The 19,749-nt window shown below is 49.5% G+C and overlaps 1 long non-coding RNA gene across 1 annotated transcript; it reads left to right on the top strand.

Annotated features, from left to right (window-relative positions):
• Window positions 1-1,512: 1,512 nt before the first annotated feature.
• On the top strand, window positions 1,513-4,479 carry LOC138481646 (uncharacterized). Its single transcript, XR_011274308.1, has 3 exons — window positions 1,513-1,544; window positions 3,231-3,262; window positions 4,367-4,479. It is a non-coding gene; the product is annotated as an uncharacterized lncRNA (long non-coding RNA).
• Window positions 4,480-19,749: the final 15,270 nt, after the last annotated feature.

Here is a 19,749-nt window from a genome sequence, read left to right as displayed (position 1 = left end):
CCCCCCTATCTGCCCCCAGGGAGGGTTGCATGAGGTGGGGCCCTCCATTTGGGGTGGGGGGGGTTGAGGGCCACCCCCCGTTGCGGTACATCATGCGCTGCCAATTTAGGGTGGCCCTCAGCCCCCCCTAAAAAGCAGCCTGTAGATTTGTATATTTATTTTTGTTTACCCAACTTTGCTTGGTGCAGATGGCCACATTAGTGTGGCTATCTGCCCCCAGGGTGCCCAAACCCTACTGCCCCATCTATTGGGGGTCCCGCCCCACCTTTTGGGGTGGCCCTCTCCCCCCTCACCCCAAATGGAGGTGGGGTGTACCTCACGCAGCCGTTTGGAGGAGGCCCACGGAGGCCTGCATGAGGTGTGTCCCCCAGCCATTGGGGGGGGTGGGGGGGCACCCCAAAAGGTGGGGCAGGACCCCCAATAGATGGGGCAGTAGGGTTTTGGCACTCCGGCGCCAGATTGGCACACCAATGTGCCCCTGTGCACAAAGGGGAGTTGGGTTACCAAAGGAAAACAGTGAAATTGTTGGAAGGTTTTTTTTAGGGGGGGCGGTGGAGCACACCAAAGGGTTGGGAAAGCTTCTAAAGGAATGGGGCGTTAACCCCCCCTGCCCACAATGGAGTGGGTGCCATGTCATGCAGCCCTCCCTGGGACCAGATATCTGCTCCTAGAACGGACGCCTGAGCCTAGGGAGGAGTGCAGGACAGCCTTCCCCCTTATCTGCCCCTTGGGAGGGCTACATGAGATGGGCCGCCCCTCAAATAGGGGTGGTGGTGGAGAGGTGCAACCGCCCTCACGTTAGGAAATTCCACAGCGGTGCAGGGGGCCCCTCCTCCCCCAGAAAAGGGCAGCCTGCCATTTTGAATTGGGTTCTTCTACCTGCCTTGGCGTAGAGGGGCACATTGGTGTGCCAGTCTGGCGCCGGGGTGCCCAAAACGTACAGGCCAATGCAACAGGGGGGCCAATATGGGTGGTCTGGTATTTGGGTGGGCTGACACAGATAATATATGTTTTGTTCTTCCTTTACAGGTCTTGAGCAGTTCAAGCTTCTCCCTTGTTATGTACGTATGAAATTTTGCTTATTCCAACATTTTATAGTGGGTGGAGGGCACATTGCTATTGGGTTGGGGGTGAACAGGGCCTGTAGTGTTCTGTTGTGAAGGAAGTGGGTGCTCTGGGGAGGGATTGGGGTGGCCAGGAACACACTTGCCCGGGTTGCGGACAAAACGCCCCCCCAGTGCAGCTGAACAGTGCTGTTTCCCTGGGAGGGAAGTTTGCCACTTAGCCATCTGTGCAATGTTTTTTTTGTGTGCTGGGGGTTGCCATACACCCATTGGTCTTAGGCCAGTTTGCTATCACTGTGCAGTCCAGCCTTCTGTGGAGGTAGATGACTGAGAAGTTTCATGTATGTGGTGGAAGGAGCTGAAAAAAATACAGATATATGCCAGACAGTTTGGATGTGTTATTGGTAGGCAAAGCACTGAATGTAAATCTTTTATGTTTCTGTTGCAGTTGCGGCTACTGAAAAGCTTATGCTGATTTATGTAAGTACCACATATATTACTTGGTAATGTGCGGGTGGAGGGTTACTGTGGTGGGAGAAACTGTGGCTGCAGTGTCAGTGGTATGGGTGAGAAAGGGTAGTAGGGCGGTTCGGGGGACACTGATGGGAGTGCCTTGCATTGAGGAAGGTGGCTGCTTTGCAGAAGGAAAAATTTGCCGACATAAGTAGCAGCTCCTTTTCAAAAATGTTGCCGGTAGTAATGCAGATGGTCATTTTGTTCTGAGCATGGTACGCGTACTTGATACAGAGAACACTACTTTTACTGCAACGATCACCATTTCTGTGGTCCTTTTCCAGCAGTCGTCCCAGTGAGCCCCGCCAGGCTCCCCATCCTTTTGCAGGGGGAAAAGCTGTAACGCAGGGTAGCTAGAGGGGCAGGAGGGGTGGGGGATGAAGTCATTGCCCTTGGGCGTCCATCTCCCAGATGGATATTTAGCCCCTCAAATGCAGCAGTGGGTGCAGGGTGCCCCGGCACGGTCCCCATCCCGTCCTAGAGGGGAAAGCTGCAGTGCTGGCCAGGCAGAGATGTAGTGTGGTGGTGGTTGATGTGTGTGACCTTGGCTGCCTCTCTGCCTTGGTAGTTGAATGGCCCCAAGTTCACCAGTACTTTAGGAGCTGCGCCCCAATTTCTCACAATCAAAGTGTCCAAATTTGCATGCATGTGTAATGAATGGCGCACATTCTGTCATAGGAACTATATTCGGAGAGGTTACAAAACACCCTTGCTGCACAGGTCATATCCTCTGTCAGACTAGTCACCCTGCCAAAGTGTAATGGTGTAGCATGTGGAATTCACCTTACCACCGTGCAGTGCAGGCAGTGGGCCACAGGAGCAGACAACCTTCACTGATTACAATTGCCCCAGCAGAACTGTGTTATTGCCACAAGGTGACATACTGTCTTCCTCACCTCTTTGCCACCTCCTTCCCCTAAAACACAAGTGCCAATTACGTAAAGACCTACTGTAAATTCACATGAGAGGTGCATGTCCGAATGGGTGAAGTGTGTGTCTGGGATTGTTACAAGAGCCATGTGTTCACACAATCATTCAGCTAGTTTGTAAACTGTATGTATAGGCATATTCATGGGGGTTCACTTGTTTCCATATCATAGTGACGATGAGGGTTGTGCAGATAATTGCCTACTCTTTCACCCAAAGGGCTGCACGATTTTCCGAGGGCCAACCACATCTGGCTCTCAAAGGGATGCCCTCCTGGTGCATTGGTTTGGGGTTAGGGGGAAGTGCTTTCACCAGCTCAGAGGAGCCATCAGCGATGTCCATGCAAAAGGAGATGCAACCCCAACACCCTACAGTGGTGCAGCTGGGAGGAAAAGATTTAACGTCTGTGGGAGGGAAAGGGATACATGAGCTGCTAATGGAGGAACTGGAATGGATAGCACAGATGTTTCCAAACAGTGATGGTTTGGTGCCAGATATCCGGGATTTATTTATTGTTATGTTTTTTCTGCAGGATGCCATTTGCCCACTTGTCTTATTTCCATTTCCAATCCGTGTGCAGTCTAGCCTTCCGTAGTGGTAGATTACTGAGAAGTGTCATGGAACTGGTGGAAGGAAGTGAAAAATGTACAGATAGTAGCCAGACAGTTTGGATGTGTAATTGGTAGGCAAAGCATTGATTTTAATTCTTTTATGTTTCCTTTGCAGTTGCGGCTACTGAAAAGCTATTGCTGACTTATGTAAGTACAACATTAATTATTCGGTAATGTGGGGGTGGAGGGTTACTGTGGTGGAAGGAATTGTGGCTGCATTGTCAGTGATAAGGGTGGGAAAGGGTAGTGGGGAGGGTCGGGGGCCAGTGATGGGTGTGCCTTGCATTGAGTAAGACAGCTGCTTTGCAGAAGGAAAGGTTTGGCCGACAAGTAGCAGCAAATTTAAAAAAAAAAATTCCAGTAGTTATATAGATGGTCATTTTTTCTGAGCATGCCATGCACACTTGTTACAGAGCTCATTCCTTTCACTGCAAAGTTCACCATTTCTGTGGTCCAATTTCAGCAGTGGTCCCAGTGTGCCCTGTCAGGGTCCCCATCCTTTAGCAGGGGGAAAAACTGTAACATAGGGTAGCTAGAGAGAGGGGTGTCATTGGCCTTGGGCGTCCGTCCCCCAGGTGGATATTTTGTCCTCCAAATTCAGCAGTGGGTGCAGGGTGCCCTGGCAGGGTCCAATCCCTTCCAGGAGAGGAAAGCTGTAGTGCTGACCAGGAAGCTATGTAGGGTAGTGGTGGGTGATGGGTGTGACCTTGGCCACCTCCCTTCCTTGGTAGTGAAGTGCCCCCAAGGTCACTAGTGGTCCTGGAGCTATGGTCGAAACACTCACATTGAAAGTGTCTGAAGGTGCACCCATTTGTGGTAAATGTGGCACATTCTGTCAGGGTACCTATATTCAGAGAGCGTACAAAGCACACTTCCGGTGGACTTCATATCCTCTGTGAGACTAGTCACCCTGCCAAATTGTAACGATGTAGCATGTGCAAGTCACCTTACCACCGTGCTGGGCAGGCGGTGGGCCACAGGAGCAGACAACTTTTACTGATTACAATTGCGCCAGCACAACTGTGTTATTGGCACAAGGTGACATACTATCTTCTTCACCTCCTTTCCCTGAAAATAATGTGGCAATTATGTGTCGACCTACTGTTATCTCAAATGAGAGGTGGTTTCCGAATGGGTGAAGTGTGTGTCAGGGATTGTTACAAGAGTCATGTATTGGTGCAATTGTTGTGTAATGTGGTAAAATGTATGTGTAGCCATAATCATGGGGGTTTTCCTGTTTCCATTTCCTAGTGAGGATGAGGGTTGTGTGGATTTTCGGCCACTCTTATATCCAAAGGGCTGCACGACATTTCCGAGGGCCACCTACTTCTGGGTCTGGAAGGGATGGCCTTGCGGTGCATTGGTTTGGGGTGGGGGGGATGCGCCTTCACCAGCTCCGAGGAGCCATCATCGCTGCCCAAGCAAAAGGAAAGGCCCCCCCCCCGACCTTATAGTGGTTCACCTGGGAGGAAATGATTTTGCGTCTGTGGGACGGAAGGGGGTACGGGAGCAGCTCATGGCAGACCTTGAATGGATTGCACAGAGGTTTCCAAACACTGTGGTGGCCTGGTCCCAGATGATTCCCAGGATGGATTGGAGAACTCAAGGGAATAGAAGGGCCATCAACCGCTCGGTGTGGAAAATGAATGCCGAGTTCACTAGACTGACAGAGGGCAACACCAGAATACGGACCATTCACCATGGCAATATCAAAGGTGCTGTGATGTTTCACAGAGATGGGGTGCACCTTTCCAAAACAGGCATGGAGCTGTTCATTGGAAACATAATGGATTTTGCCCAGACGCTATTTTAGGGGGAGTTTGCCCAGTGACTGATGGACACACTGGAAGATGTGAAAAGTGAATACAAATGGTAGTAAGTATGTTGGCAGTGAGACTTCCACTTACTAGCAATTGTTTGCATTCATGGCATGTCAAAGCATTCCGTATGTGTCTGCTACTGAATTCTTAGGTACCCATCACTACTTGCTTCAGCCTACATCAATTTGCTTGGCCTTGCAATAATTTTGTCCTTGTGAGCTTTCCCCTTACAATAGACACCCCTATATGAATGAGCAGGTGTTTTTGTCAAAAGTGTGCCAGCAGTTGGCCGGAAGGGCCAGCCGTGTACTTTATTTATCTTCCCTTTCTGCTTCTTCATTGCCTATGGCTTTTCAACTCACCCAATTACTAATACGTTGCATGGTTCCTTCTCACCTTGAATTACCATCCACGAGCATCCCATGGAGGAGGGCATGGTGCAAAGCATGTTGGCTGTTTCTGAATAGGTAGTGTGGCTGAAATTCTCGTCCCCACGCTTGTATTTCTGTACAGTTTAGCGGAATAGTACATTGTCCATAGATTTTTTGTTCTCTTTCTTTTAGGTGCTGGTGTGTTGTAGCTGTCTACCCACTTGTAGGAAAGCAGTCAGCTGGTCCTTAGCATTTCACGTGAGTGTTTGCAAAGTACTACTCCGTTTATTGTAGCGTGCAGGGAGTACTTCATATTGCAGAGGGCTGCTACAGTTTGTGAGCAAAGTCTGGACCTTTTGGTGTACTTGTGTGGAGTAGGTTTGTGGCACTGAATACCACTTACTGTGCTACGTTCCATACTTTCAGAAGCACACATACTTCTTGTTTCAGTCTTCATCTGGTCTTTGGGCAGTGAAGGGTTCCATAGCGAAGGTACTCATGGCTTCTCGGCGATCAATGTCTGGTGCGGAGGCATTAGCTGCAGTGATGGAGTCTGGCTCAGAGCAAGGCACAGATGTGTACATGCATTCTGAAACAGATAGTGCTTCTGAGGGGCACGAGGGAAGTGATTGGGGAAGTGAGATGGCCATTGACGAAAGTCCCTCCTCCCACTCATCATCGTCATCATCTGATGATGAAGAGGAAGGAAGAGTGCGTCCACCTTTTCGCACACTTCCCACACGCAGGGGATCTGTAAGGGGGAGGGGACGTGGAAGACGGCCACGCAATGTGGCAGTTCCTGACATGACTCAAGAGTCGCTCTGGGTGCCTCCAGCAATGGCTCAGCCTGTTGTGCCCCCTTTCACTGGTATATCAGGGTGCACAGTGAATACAGAAGGGTTTCAGCCTATTGATTTTTTCAACCTTTTTGTTGATGATGGGTTCATTGCAGATGTGGTTGAGCAAACCAATTTATACGCTGCACAGTTCATGAGGTCTAGGGGTCCCACTCTAAAACCCCACTCCAGAGCACAAGCATGGGTACCCACAAACGATGTTGAAATGAGACAGTTTTGGGGTCTCATTTTGCTCATGGGAATTGGACACAAGCCGTCTGTCGCAATATACTGGACTACTGTAGCACCACTTTATTGCCTGTTTTTTTCAGCTACAATGAGCAGAAATCGCTTTCAAGCACTGCACCGTATGTTGCACTTCAATGACAACTCGGCAGCATTACCCAAAACGGACCCAAACTTTGATAGGCTGTTCAAACTTAAGCCATTTCTGGACCACTTCACGCACCGATTTGCAGAGGTGTATGTTCCTAGCCAGAACATATCAATTGATGAATCGTTTGTGTTGTTCAAAGGTCGCCTTGTATTCAGGCAATACATTCCTAGCAAGAGATCACGATATGGGATTAAAATGTACATGTTGTGTGAAAGTACCACTGGGTATGTCAGCAGCATGAGAGTCTACACCGGTAAAGACTCTACCCTAAACCCTCCGGGCTGCCCAGCCAATTTAGGGACAAGTGAGAAGATTGTTTGGGATCTTCTCACACCATGGCTCCACAAGGGACATCATTTGTATGTAGACAATTTCTACACCGGAATTCCACTGTTCAAGGAATTGTTCAATGTGGGCACACTGGCATGCGGTACAATCCGCAGTAACCGCAAAGGCTTCCCCAGACAACTTGTGTGTAAGAAGTTGGCCAAGGGAAAATGTATGGCATTGCGGCAGGATGAATTGTTAGCAGTGAAATTCTGCGACAAAAGGGATGTGTACATGCTAAGTACTATTCATGATGAAAGTACTTCAGCTGTCCCTCTGCGCAGGCAGACTCAGCAAGTGTTGAAGCCCAATTGCATTCTGGATTACAACAAGTACATGGGTGGAGTAGACAAAAATGACCAAGTGCTTGAGTCATACCACGCTGAACGCAAGTCGCGTTTCTGGTACAAAAAGTTAGCCACACACATTGTGCATATGGCAACGTACAATGCTTATGTGGTGTACCGTGCAGCTACTCCACAAAACAAGCTCTCCTTTTTGGATTTTGAATTAGAAATTGTTCAATCTCTGGCTAATGTTCATGTACAAATTCCCTCCTTTCCAGAGGTCGAAGATGTGGCCAGATTGCAAGAGCGACACTTTGGTGATTATGTTCCTCCCACTGCCACGAAGGCACAACCGTACCGAAAATGTAAGGTGTGTACAAAACAAGGAAAGAGGAAGGATACCCGGGTGTACTGTCCCCAATGCCCTTCCCAGCCTGCCCTCTGCTTTCAGCCTTGTTTCCTTTTGTATCATACAAAGGAAAAATATTGGGAGATCGACTGATTTCCGAAAATGCCCATCGTTCCTTGAAAGGGACCCTTAGCCCCTGAAATCGTGCATGTCTTGTAAAGGAATGGTACTCTTGCACCCTGCCCTGGAGGAGTACCTTCAATGAAAATGCAACAGGATGTCAACTCACTTCACTTGATTTAGCGTGCATTCACGAGCATCGCTAGTCCTGATTCCTCCACTTGAGGCCTGCCTTGGAAAGGCAACCACAGCCGTAGCTTTCCCTTGAGGCCTGCCAAGAAAATGTACATCAGTCTAGATCCCTCAGCTCAAAGCGTGACTTGCAAAGGAACGCTAATCAGGCTCCTTCCATTGGAGGCGTGCCTACGAAATAGTAATCATTATGAGTCCCTGGACTTGAGTTGTGCCATGCGGGTCTTTCCCCTTTGGCGTGCATTGGCAAGCAATGCTAGTCCTGCCCCCTCCACTTGAGGCCTGCCTGGGAAAGAGACATCACCCCCGGTACCTTTCCCTTCTGGTCTGCCTCATAAGGAAATGGCAGTCTAGCTCTCTCTGCGCGTGGCGTGCCTTGCAAAGTAACGCGATGCTTGTTTCTTCCAAAGCAGGCACATCTTGGAAAGAAATGCCACTCTAGCTCCCTCCACTTGAGGTGTGCCTTGGAGTAGGTGGGGACAGCACTCTGCTTTACTCCCCTTTGGCGTGCTTTGGCAAGCAATGCTAGTCCTGCCCCCTCCACTTGAGGCCTGCCTGGGAAAGAGACATCACCCCCGGTACCTTTCCCTTCAGGTCTGCCTCATAAGGAAATGGCAGTCTAGCTCCCTCTGCGCGTGGCGTGCCTTGCAAAGTAACGCGATGCTTGTTTCTTCCAAAGCAGGCACATCTTGGAAAGAAATGCCACTCTAGCTCCCTCCACTTGAGGTGTGCCTTGGAGTAGGTGGGGACAGCACTCTGCTTTACTCCCCTTTGGCGTGCTTTGGCAAGCAATGCTAGTCCTGCCCCCTCCACTTGAGGCCTGCCTGGGAAAGAGACATCACCCCCGGTACCTTTCCCTTCAGGTCTGCCTCATAAGGAAATGGCAGTCTAGCTCCCTCTGCGCGTGGCGTGCCTTGCAAAGTAACGCGATGCTTGTTTCTTCCAAAGCAGGCACATCTTGGAAAGAAATGCCACTCTAGCTCCCTCCACTTGAGGTGTGCCTTGGAGTAGGTGGGGACAGCACTCTGCTTTACTCCCCTTTGGCGTGCTTTGGCAAGCAATGCTAGTCCTGCCCCCTCCACTTGAGGCCTGCCTGGGAAAGAGACATCACCCCCGGTACCTTTCCCTTCAGGTCTGCCTCATAAGGAAATGGCAGTCTAGCTCCCTCTGCGCGTGGTGTGCCTTGCAAAGTAACGCAATGCTTGTTTCTTCCAAAGCAGGCACATCTTGGAAAGAAATGCCACTCTAGCTCCCTCCACTTGAGGTGTGCCTTGGAGTAGGTGGGGACAGCACTCTGCTTTACTCCCCTTTGGCGTGCTTTGGAAAGCAATGCTAGTCCTGCCCCCTCCACTTGAGGCCTGCCTGGGAAAGAGACATCACCCCCGGTACCTTTCCCTTCAGGTCTGCCTCATAAGGAAATGGCAGTCAAACTCCCTCTGTGCGTGGCGTGCCTTGCAAAGTAACGCAATGCTTGTTTCTTCCAAAGCAGGCACATCTTGTAAAGAAATGCCACTCTAGCTCCCTCCACTTGAGGTGTGCCTTGGAGTAGGTGGGGACAGCACTCTGCTTTACTCCCCTTTGGCGTGCTTTGGCAAGCAATGCTAGTCCTGCCCCCTCCACTTGAGGCCTGCCTGGGAAAGAGACATCACCCCCGGTACCTTTCCCTTCAGGTCTGCCTCATAAGGAAATGGCAGTCAAGCTCCCTCTGTGCGTGGCGTGCCTTGCAAAGTAACGCAATGCTTGTTTCTTCCAAAGCAGGCACATCTTGGAAAGAAATGCCACTCTAGCTCCCTCCACTTGAGGTGTGCCTTGGAGTAGGTGGGGACAGCACTCAGCTTTACTCCCCTTTGGCGTGCTTTGGCAAGCAATGCTAGTCCTGCCCCCTCCACTTGAGGCCTGCCTGGGAAAGAGACATCACCCCCGGTACCTTTCCCTTCAGGTCTGCCTCATAAGGAAAAGGCAGTCTAGCTCCCTCTGCGCGTGGTGTGCCTTGCAAAGTAACGCAATGCTTGTTTCTTCCAAAGCAGGCGCATCTTGGAAAGGAATGCCACTCTAGCTCTCTCCACTTGAGGTGTGCCTTGCAGTAGGTGGGGACAGCACTCTGCTTTACTCCCCTTTGGCGTGCTTTGGCAAGCAATGCTAGTCCTGCCCCCTCCACTTGAGGCCTGCCTGGGAAAGAGACATCACCCCCGGTACCTTTCCCTTCAGGTCTGCCTCATAAGGAAAAGGCAGTCTAGCTTCCTCTGCGCGTGGTGTGCCTTGCAAAGTAATGCAATGCTTGTTTCTTCCAAAGAAGGCGCATCTTGGAAAGGAATGCCACTCCACCGCCTCTAGTTGTGCCGGGCCATGGAGAAGAAGGGTGGAGCACTCTGGGTCACTCCCCTATGGGAGTGCAGCTTGCTCCTGTTTGGGATTGCCTAAAAAAAAAAAAAGTCTTCCGGCGTACTTTGGACAGGAACCCAAATCTGGCTCCTTCCACCTAAGGTTTGGCAAGCAAAGAAAGGCCAGTCCCGCTCCCTCTACTGAAGCTGTGCGTTGTGGAAGACCAGAACACCATTCAGGTTCCATCCACTCAAGGGGTGTCTTTTCTAAATAATACACGCCACTTTGGCTCCCACCCTTGAGGTCTAAGTGTCATGAAAGTGGTACTTGGACACCAACTATATGGCAGCGGTGTCTTGCGTACCTCGTAAGATCCTGCCTTGTTTATTGTTTTACTGCGAGTAATGTTATGTGTGGTGTAAGTGACACGTCTTCTGTAGGAATGAATTGGATATGTTTGGTGTGTGAATTAGGTAAAGATACAAAGAACATGCAGATGCAATTTCTGTGAATGGACTTTTCCAGCACTGCCGAAATGATTGTCATGTAGCAGGATGGCTGTTTTGTGTGGGTACGGTGGAACATAAGAATGTTTGCCCATAGTTGCTATGGGCATACTGAAAGCTGGTGTGGAAGATAGCGCCTGTAGGGCAGGGTAGCGAAGTCAGCCAGTATGCACTTGCTATCACTGTCCACATGTGATTGCCGGCACATAAAGTTTGCATGCAGACACAGTTGCTATGAAATTGATGCCAAATGATAGTTAAGATATTGCTAGAGACACAGTTGCATTGTACACACATGTCCATGTGGTGTAAGTGTGTAGATATGCTCATGTGTAGATATACTTGCTCTGGTGCTAGTGATTTGGTAGAAGTGCAACTGCTGAAATGGATGCCAACTGACTGCAGACACGAAAGGGATACGAATGGCCAGTGATACGGTGGGTGCCTTGTCGTGGCATCACTGCTCACAAGGACAAACCTGCTTGTGCAACACAAGGAGGTTTGTCCTTGTGCTAAATCCCACCTTGCGTGTCTAACTGCATTGCGTCTGGTATGTATGGGAAGTGTGAGGAAAGGTGCATGTGAAATGGCTTACTGCCAGTACTTTACTGTTTCCTAAGCGCACTACAGCGAAGTTACTATACTAAAGATGTACCCATTGTCACTCAGGTACCACACCTGCACACAAGAGGTCAGCCTCTCATTGGGACACGTGTGGCGATGCGGGAAGGTAGGCCACGTGTTGTTGGCGGTGTGTTTCGGTGAGTGGCCAGAGGGAAATGTCTGAGATTTGTCTTCATTTCCGGCCAATTTCAGAGACATTTCCCTGTGTCCACTCACCGAAACACGTCGCCAACAGCATGTGTCATACCTTCTCGTGTTCCCACAGGTGTTCCGACGAAAAAGGTACCTCGCATGTGTGGGTGCACCTACCGGGGTCGCAAAAGGAAAAGGGTAACCCGCTGGTAACCCCAAGCCTTTCGCCACAGCACAATTTGTTCATGTGGGCAACCTACAGATTTGGGCCTAGGGTGTCGAAGCCAGCAAGGGAAACAGGGAACCCCATGCATTTCCCAAAAGAGGACACCCGTGGGAAAGCACAGAGGTCTGATTTGCGCGAAGTGGGCCAGAATTTATTACCCAGACACCCCTGCAAAGTCCGAAATGTGGGGGAAAAAAAGCTTTTTCTGCTTTTTTCTGGTAGGTGCACCCACGCATGTGAGGTACCGTTTTCATCGGGACACCTGTGGGAACGCGGGACGGTAGGCCATGTGTTGTTGGGGGCGTGTTTCGATGGGTGCGTCGAGCGAAATGTGCGGAAAAAGCGTTTTTTCCCCCACATTTCGGACTTTGCAGGGGTGTCTGGGTAAAAAAACCTGGGGCGATGTGCGCAAATCACACCTCTGCGGATTCCCACGGGTGTCCCCTTTTCGGAAATGCATGGGGCTCCCTGTTTTCCTCGGTGGCTTGGACACCCGAGGCCCATATCTGTATGTTGTGCCGGTCGGCAGAATGGCTGAGATTCCCCTCTGCAAACAGACTGGGGGTTGCTTGCGTTTTCGGCTTGCCCCTTGCCGGCCAGGTAGGTGCACCCACGCATGTGAGGTACCGTTTTCATCGGGACACCTGTGGGAACGCGGGACGGTAGGCCATGTGTTGTTGGGGGCGTGTTTCGATGGGTGAGTCGAGCGAAATGTGAGGAAAATGCGTATTTTTTCCCACATTTCGGACTTTGCGGGGGTGTCTGGGTAATACATTTCTGGGCGATTTGGGCATATCATACCTCTGCGGATTCCCACGGGTGTCCTCTTTTCGGAAATGCATGGGGCTCCCTGTTTTCCTCGGTGGCTTGGACACCCGAGGCCCATATCTGTATGTTGTGCCGGTCGGCAGAATGGCTGAGATTCCCCTCTGCAAACAGTCTGGGGGTTGCTTGCGTTTTCGGCTTGCCCCTTGCCGGCCAGGTAGGTGAACCCACGCATGTGAGGTACCGTTTTCATCGGGACACCTGTGGGAACGCGGGACAGTAGGCCATGTGTTGTTGGGGGCGTGTTTCGATGGGTGAGTCGAGCGAAATGTGAGGAAAATGCGTATTTTTTCCCACATTTCGGACTTTGCGGGGGTGTCTGGGTAATAAATTCCTGGGGCGATTTGGGCATATCATACCTCTGCGGATTCCCACGGGTGTCCTCTTTTCGGAAATGCATGGGGCTCCCTGTTTTCCTTGGTGGCTTGGACACCCGAGGCCCATATCTGTATGTTGTGCCGGTCGGCAGAATGGCTGAGATTCCCCTCTGCAAACAGACTGGGGGTTGCTTGCGTTTTCGGCTTGCCCCTTGCCGGCCAGGTAGGTGCACCAACGCATGTGAGGTACCGTTTTCATCGGGACACCTGTGGGAACGCGGGACGGTAGGCCATGTGTTGTTGGGGGCGTGTTTCGATGGGTGAGTCGAGTGAAATGTGCGGAAAATGCATATTTTTTCCCACATTTCGGACTTTGCGGGGGTGTCTGGGTAATAAATTCTGGGGCGATTTGGGCATATCATACCTCTGCGGATTCCCACGGGCGTCCTCTTTTCGGAAATGCATGGGGTTCCCTGTTTTCCTTGGTGGCTTGGACACCCGAGGCCCATATCTGTATGATGTGAGAGTGTGACATTTCCGGTGTGAAAACAGACTTGGGGTTACTTGTGTTTTAGGCTTTCCCCTTGGCGGCCAGGTAGGTGCACCCACACATGTGAGGTACCGTTTTCATCGGGACACCTGTGGGAACGCGGGACGGTAGGCCATGTGTTGTTGGGGGCGTGTTTCGATGGGTGAGTCGAGCGAAATGTGAGGAAAATGCGTATTTTTTCCCACATTTCGGACTTTGCGGGGGTGTCTGGGTAATACATTCTGGGGCGATTTGGGCATATCATACCTCTGCGGATTCCCACGGGTGTCCTCTTTTCGGAAATGCATGGGGTTCCCTGTTTTCCTCGATGGCTTGGACACCCGAGGCCCATATCTGTACATTGTGCCGGTCGGCAGAATGTCTGAGATTTCCCTCTGAAAACAGACTTGGGGTTACTTGTGTTTTAGGCTTTCCGCTTGGCGGCCAGGTAGGTGCACCCACACATGTGAGGTACCGTTTTCATCGGGACACCTGTGGGAACGCGGGACAGTAGGCCATGTTTTGTTGGGGGCGTGTTTCGATGGGTGAGTCGAGCGAAATGTGAGGAAAATGCGTATTTTTTCCCACATTTCGGACTTTGCGGGGGTGTCTGGGTAATAAATTCTGGGGCGATTTGGGCATATCATACCTCTTCGGATTCCCACGGGTGTCCTCTTTTCGGAAATGCATGGGGTTGCCTGTTTTCCTTGGTGGCTTGGACACCCGAGGCCCATATCTGTATGATGTGAGAGTGTGAAATTTCCGGTGTGAAAACAGACTTGGGGTTACTTGTGTTTTAGGCTTTCCCCTTGGCGGCCAGGTAGGTGCACCCACACATGTGAGGTACCGTTTTCATCGGGACACCTGTGGGAACGCGTGACGGTAGGCCATGTGTTGTTGGGGGCGTGTTTCGATTGGTGCGTCGAGCGAAATGTGCGGAAAAAGCGTTTTTTTCCCCACATTTCGGACTTTGCAGGGGTGTCTGGGTAATAAATTCTGGGGCGATTTGGGCATATCATACCTCTGCGGATTCCCACGGGTGTCCTCTTTTCGGAAATGCATGGGGTTCCCTGTTTTCCTCGGTGGCTTGGACACCCGAGGCCCATATCTGTATGATGTGAGAGTGTGACATTTCCGGTGTGAAAACAGACTTGGGTTTACTTGTGTTTTAGGCTTTCCCCTTGGCGGCCAGGTAGGTGCACCCACACATATGAGGTACCGTTTTCATCGGGACACCTGTGGGAACGCGGGACGGTAGGCCATGTGTTGTTGGGGGCGTGTTTCGATGGGTGAGTCGAGCGAAATGTGAGGAAAATGCGTATTTTTTCCCACATTTCGGACTTTGCGGGGGTGTCTGGGTAATAAATTCTGGGGCGATTTGGACATATCATACCTCTGCGGATTCCCACGGGTGTCCTCTTTTCGGAAATGCATGGGGCTCACTGTTTTCCTCGGTGGCTTGGACACCCGAGGCCCATATCTGCATGATGTGAGAGTGTGACATTTCCGGTGTGAAAACAGACTTGGGGTTACTTGTGTTTTAGGCTTTCCCTTGGCGGCCAGGTAGGTGCACCCACACATGTGAGGTACCGTTTTCATCGGGACACCTGTGGGAACGCGTGACGGTAGGCCATGTGTTGTTGGGGGCGTGTTTCGATGGGTGAGCCGAGCGAAATGTGTGGAAATTGCGTATTTTTTCCCACATTTCGGACTTTGCGGGGGTGTCTGGGTAATAAAATCTGGGGCAATTTGGGCATATCATACCTTTGCGGATTCCCACGGGTGTCCTCTTTTCGGAAATGCATGGGGTTCCCTGTTTTCCTCGGTGGCTTGGACACCCGAGGCCCATATCTGTATGATGTGAGCGTGTGACATTTCCGGTGTGAAAACAGACTTGGGGTTACTTGTGTTTTAGGCTTTCCCCTTGGCGGCCAGGTAGGTGCACCCACACATGTGAGGTACCGTTTTCATCGGGACACCTGTGGGAACGCGGGACAGTAGGCCATGTGTTGTGTTTGTGTGGTTTTCATAACGTTTTGACCCATTTGCTGGAGCCCTTTGTCTCACAACCCTTTCTTTTCCCAAATGTGACCTACATTTAGTCGCTGCTTTAGCCACCATACACTTTTGTAACCTGCACAAGTCACCTACCCTTGAAAAGGTCTGCCTGTGCTCTTTCAAAAAATGTATGGCTGCCGTTCCTCACCACATTGGTTTTCCCAATTTACACATGCTAAGTGCGTCTGGTCAGGCCATGAGCGTAAAACTCCTGTGTACCATGGCTCAGTGTTTGGCTTGTGGTATTGCTTGTTTTGTACAAACACTACAAAAATGGTATGCTCTCCTAACTGCAAGAGTCGGGGGAATGTAGCGGAGCATTGCTTTTCTCAAAATTCATAGAAGCCATTGCCGTACCAAGCCAACCATATCCAACACATACCTTTTTTTTCAGTCATTTTCCCGCTTTTCCCCCATTCGATGGCAGTTTCCCCTACCTAGTTGTTGCCTGACCTATACAAATCACCCCTTCCTAAACTTGGAATTTTGTCTAATTTTCAGAAATATATGCCTTTCTGTCCTCCAATTTGGCATTCCTGCCCTTTTCTCCCATTCCGTCCATGCATGTCCAATTGGCAAAAATGGCAAACATCGCCTACCTCTCACAAAACGGTTGATATCCCCATCAAAAAAATGTTTTTCCATTTCCACTCAACCTGTTCCTGAATGCCAACACATTGGGGAACTCAGCACAGCAAACCATTTGTTCCTAGCTCTTACAAGGAAAAAACCACAGGCTTCTTTGTACATCATTTTATTGGCATTTTTTGAAAAAACCCAAAATTTTTGCACATTTTCCTTATTTTCTCTCACCCCCCTACAGCCACCTGGGATTCCTGGGTGGCGTTACGACCGCCTACATGTGGGAAAAAAAAGAGCCAAATTTGGCCGAGATATCTCATGTAACGAAAAAGTTACAAGCCATTGAATGGCCACATACCAAAATCACCAAAAAAGGCTCTGGCACTGGGGAGAAATACCCATGGCACTTAAAGGGTTAAGACTCATCCGCCATTTTGATTTCAACTCATGTTCCATGTTCTAAAATGGTGAACTGTGTTTTACACTTGCAGTCGAGCCGAACGATCTTTCAGTTTCATTTAGGTTGACCAGGAGCCAACTGTTTAACCTAGGTAAAGAAACCTTGTGCTTCATACAAACCACCATTCAAGTGTTGTCTGCACTCACAAGCCTCATCCTCGTATAAACACTGAAACAAGAAGAGTAAACTTTGATGGGATGCTGTAGCTGCACTGCATTTTAGTGGCTCTTGGAATAAGGCTTACAGTGGATTCGAGAACCAACAGTACCATTGAATATTCATGGACATGTAAACTTGTTTAATCCTTTGCATAATATTGTAACATCTGTCATGAAAACTAGGCACAAACTCTAGCCCGAGAATTATTAACGTGGAGAGAGGGTGGACAATATTGTTAGAATAGTATAAATATGTCTGTGTTAAGATGTCCAGGACCTCTCACTCCTCACTGTGTCTGCTGGTACACACTGCGAGGTGCTGGGAGCCAGATAGCTATCTGTTTTGCTTTGTAAACTGTACTGTAATAAAAGATACATGTATCTTTTCCGTCCGTGATTGGTGTATTTCATTTGTGGTACTCAGCCTCAATATTTCTATGGTCTTTCACAATACCGTCCCACTTTCTAAGTCTCAACATGGTGGGGTCTTTACCGTCCTCCTCGTTCCAGTGTCCTTCACTCACCTCAAGGAATTCTGCACCCCTGAGGTCCTGGATGGACAGGACAATGCATTTATCTTGCAGAAACGTGCTGGCTTTCTCTGTGTTTCCAGGTAACCTTGACATGCAGTTTACCTCATCATTTCTCCAACCGGCTATATGGGTTATTTCAAATGTGTATTCCTGGAGTTTGGCCGCAATGCGTGCCAACCGGGGTGTTGACGACTTTGTTACCCCTGGACTGAACCTATGAATGAGAGGCATATGGTTGGTGACCAATTTGAACATGGTGCCCCATACATATGTACTGAAATGCTCGATGGCCCATACACAGGATAGCATCTCTTTCTTCACTGTGGAGTAATTCTTCTATTCCGTGGGCATGGCTTGATGAAAGGAGAAAGAAAAGGGAAACACTGCTTCCATTTGGTTTTGAGGCAGTTTTGTAATAACCGGTCTAGAAACTGTTGCATACCACGCTGCTCTCCTCATAGAGACCACTGCCACATCCCCAAATGCCCTCCCTCCATCCCTCATCCCTCAGTGGGAAAACACTGGGCCCAATCAGAGCAGCAGTCATTTTGTGTCTATTTCCGGTTAAGCAGTAGCACTACCAGCTAGCTTTTCTCTATGAATGAAAGCATTTCATCATGACAGCCATGTGGTCTTAGCTATTGCCTCTCTGTTACCCTGCCACACCAACCCTCTTGGCCTAACCCTCACCCCTCATTCATGACTTCAAGGACACAAGTGCTTTCCTCTTCCACTTTTGCCATCTCCTGCACAACCATCCTGTTGCATAATGAAGAAGATTCAGGCTGCTAGATTTGACAATTTTATTAGTTGCAGTAACAAACAGGTAGTTAACTATGAAAATGAGTCTACTCAATGTTCATAGACTAGGACGATAAGTAATACAGAACTGAGGTGTTCTGCGCTGCTCTGATGTATGGCGGCAGTCTATAGGCCCTTGTTAGGAGGAGCGCCGGGAGCATGACCTGCTGCTGTGTGTTGGTGCCTTCAGAATGTCTGTTAGCCCTCTTTGCATGGGTGTCGCAAAGTCGCAAGGGAAGTGTTGTGAGACTACACAATGCTGCGTCTCGCAAGCTCCCTACACACCTCCCTTTGATAACAACACACATTTTATTGCATAACAAAGTCATCATACTTCATCAGTCTTCTGTGCTCTCTTCTCGGATTACCTTCCATCACACCACTAGCGTCCTGTGCTTGACTCGCTCCTGGGGACGTTTCCGGTGCCTCTTTTTCTAGTTCCCTCTGTGACTTCCCTCGCTGCGGTTTCTAGTTCTGGCTCTCTGGTGGCATCTCCATCAGGCCTTTTCCAAAGAACCATGTGCAAGCTAGCATCTATTTCTCTACTATGGAGTAATTCTTCTCAGCAGTGGTCAGGGCTTACAGGCGAATGCCACTACATGTTCGGTATCCCCTTTCTTCTGGGTGAGTACGGCACCTAAACTACACACACTGGCATCCGGGGTGATGACTATTTCCAATGCGGGACTAAACGGCTGTAGGCACTGTGCTTCCACTAACCGTCCTTTTATGTTCTCTACAGCATCCTTCTGGGACTCCATCCAAGTGAACTTTGTGTCTTTTTTAAGCAGGCTTCTCAGTGGTGTAGTGAACTTGGCATAATATTCTGCAAGTCACAGAAACAACCTTACTTCGTCCTTGTTAGCCGGCTCCGGGGCTTTGACAATAGCTTGCACCAGGGTTTGTTTGGGGCTTATACCCCGGGCAGAAATCTTATACTCCAGATGTTTGACCTCTTGTGCCCTTAAGACGCACTTTTTGTATCTCAAATTGACTCCGGCATTATGTAATTTGGTGAAGACCCTTTTCAAAGTGACATCATGTGCGTGTTTATCCGTGGCATACACCAGAATATTGTCCTGGAAATATGCATCGTTTCCAATGTCTTGCATTAGTAAGGCCATCAGGCACTGGGTGGCTGCGGATACTGATGACAGGCCGAAGGGCATCTTAGTAAACTGGTACTTGCCAAACGGGGTGATAAACGCTATGAATGGCTTGTATTCCTTGTGAAGATGACTCTGATGATATTCATCCCTCATCCAGTTTGGAAAACACTCTGGCTTCCTTCATCATGAGAATGAGTTCATTTATGCTGGGGAGGGGATAGCTTTCTGAAATGTCCTCCAGGCTGTGGCTGTGCAAGTCTATGCAAACCCTTAAGTCTTGTGAGTTTTGTTTCTTGATTAGGACAATGGCGCTCAGCCCCTCTTAGCCTTCCATTTCCTCAATGGTGCCCTCCTTCACCATTTTGCTGAGTTTTGTTCTAAGTATGTCAATGGCTGTTGCTGGCACTGGCCATTCTTTATGCTTGATAGGGATTGTATTTGCCTTGAGCATTATCTTGTGTACAATGTTCTTGATCTTCCCTGACCCTTCCAAAAACAGTTTGGGAAAGTCTTCTTTTACTACTGGCATTCCTTCTGTATTGATTGTTAGTACCTGATTGTCTGTGCTGGGGTCTAATTTGATCTTGAGCTTGGCTTGATCATCTCATCACGGGACTGCTGGGCCTTCTTTTGTGATTTATACTCTTGTGGGGTGCATTTAAAGGCCCCAAACAGAAGTCTCTGTCAACTGAATGGCAGGCATTTAAACCCTGCAACAACAAAAAAAGCCTGGATTTGCTTTTATTTTCACAT

The sequence above is a fragment of the Ambystoma mexicanum genome, chromosome 5p (assembly GCF_040938575.1).
Source record: "Ambystoma mexicanum isolate Mex_15411 chromosome 5p, UKY_AmexF1_1, whole genome shotgun sequence".
NCBI classification, from domain to species: Eukaryota; Metazoa; Chordata; class Amphibia; order Caudata; family Ambystomatidae; genus Ambystoma; species Ambystoma mexicanum.
The sequence above is the reverse complement of the archived record's forward strand: the minus strand, read 5'-3'. Positions and strand labels throughout refer to the sequence as shown.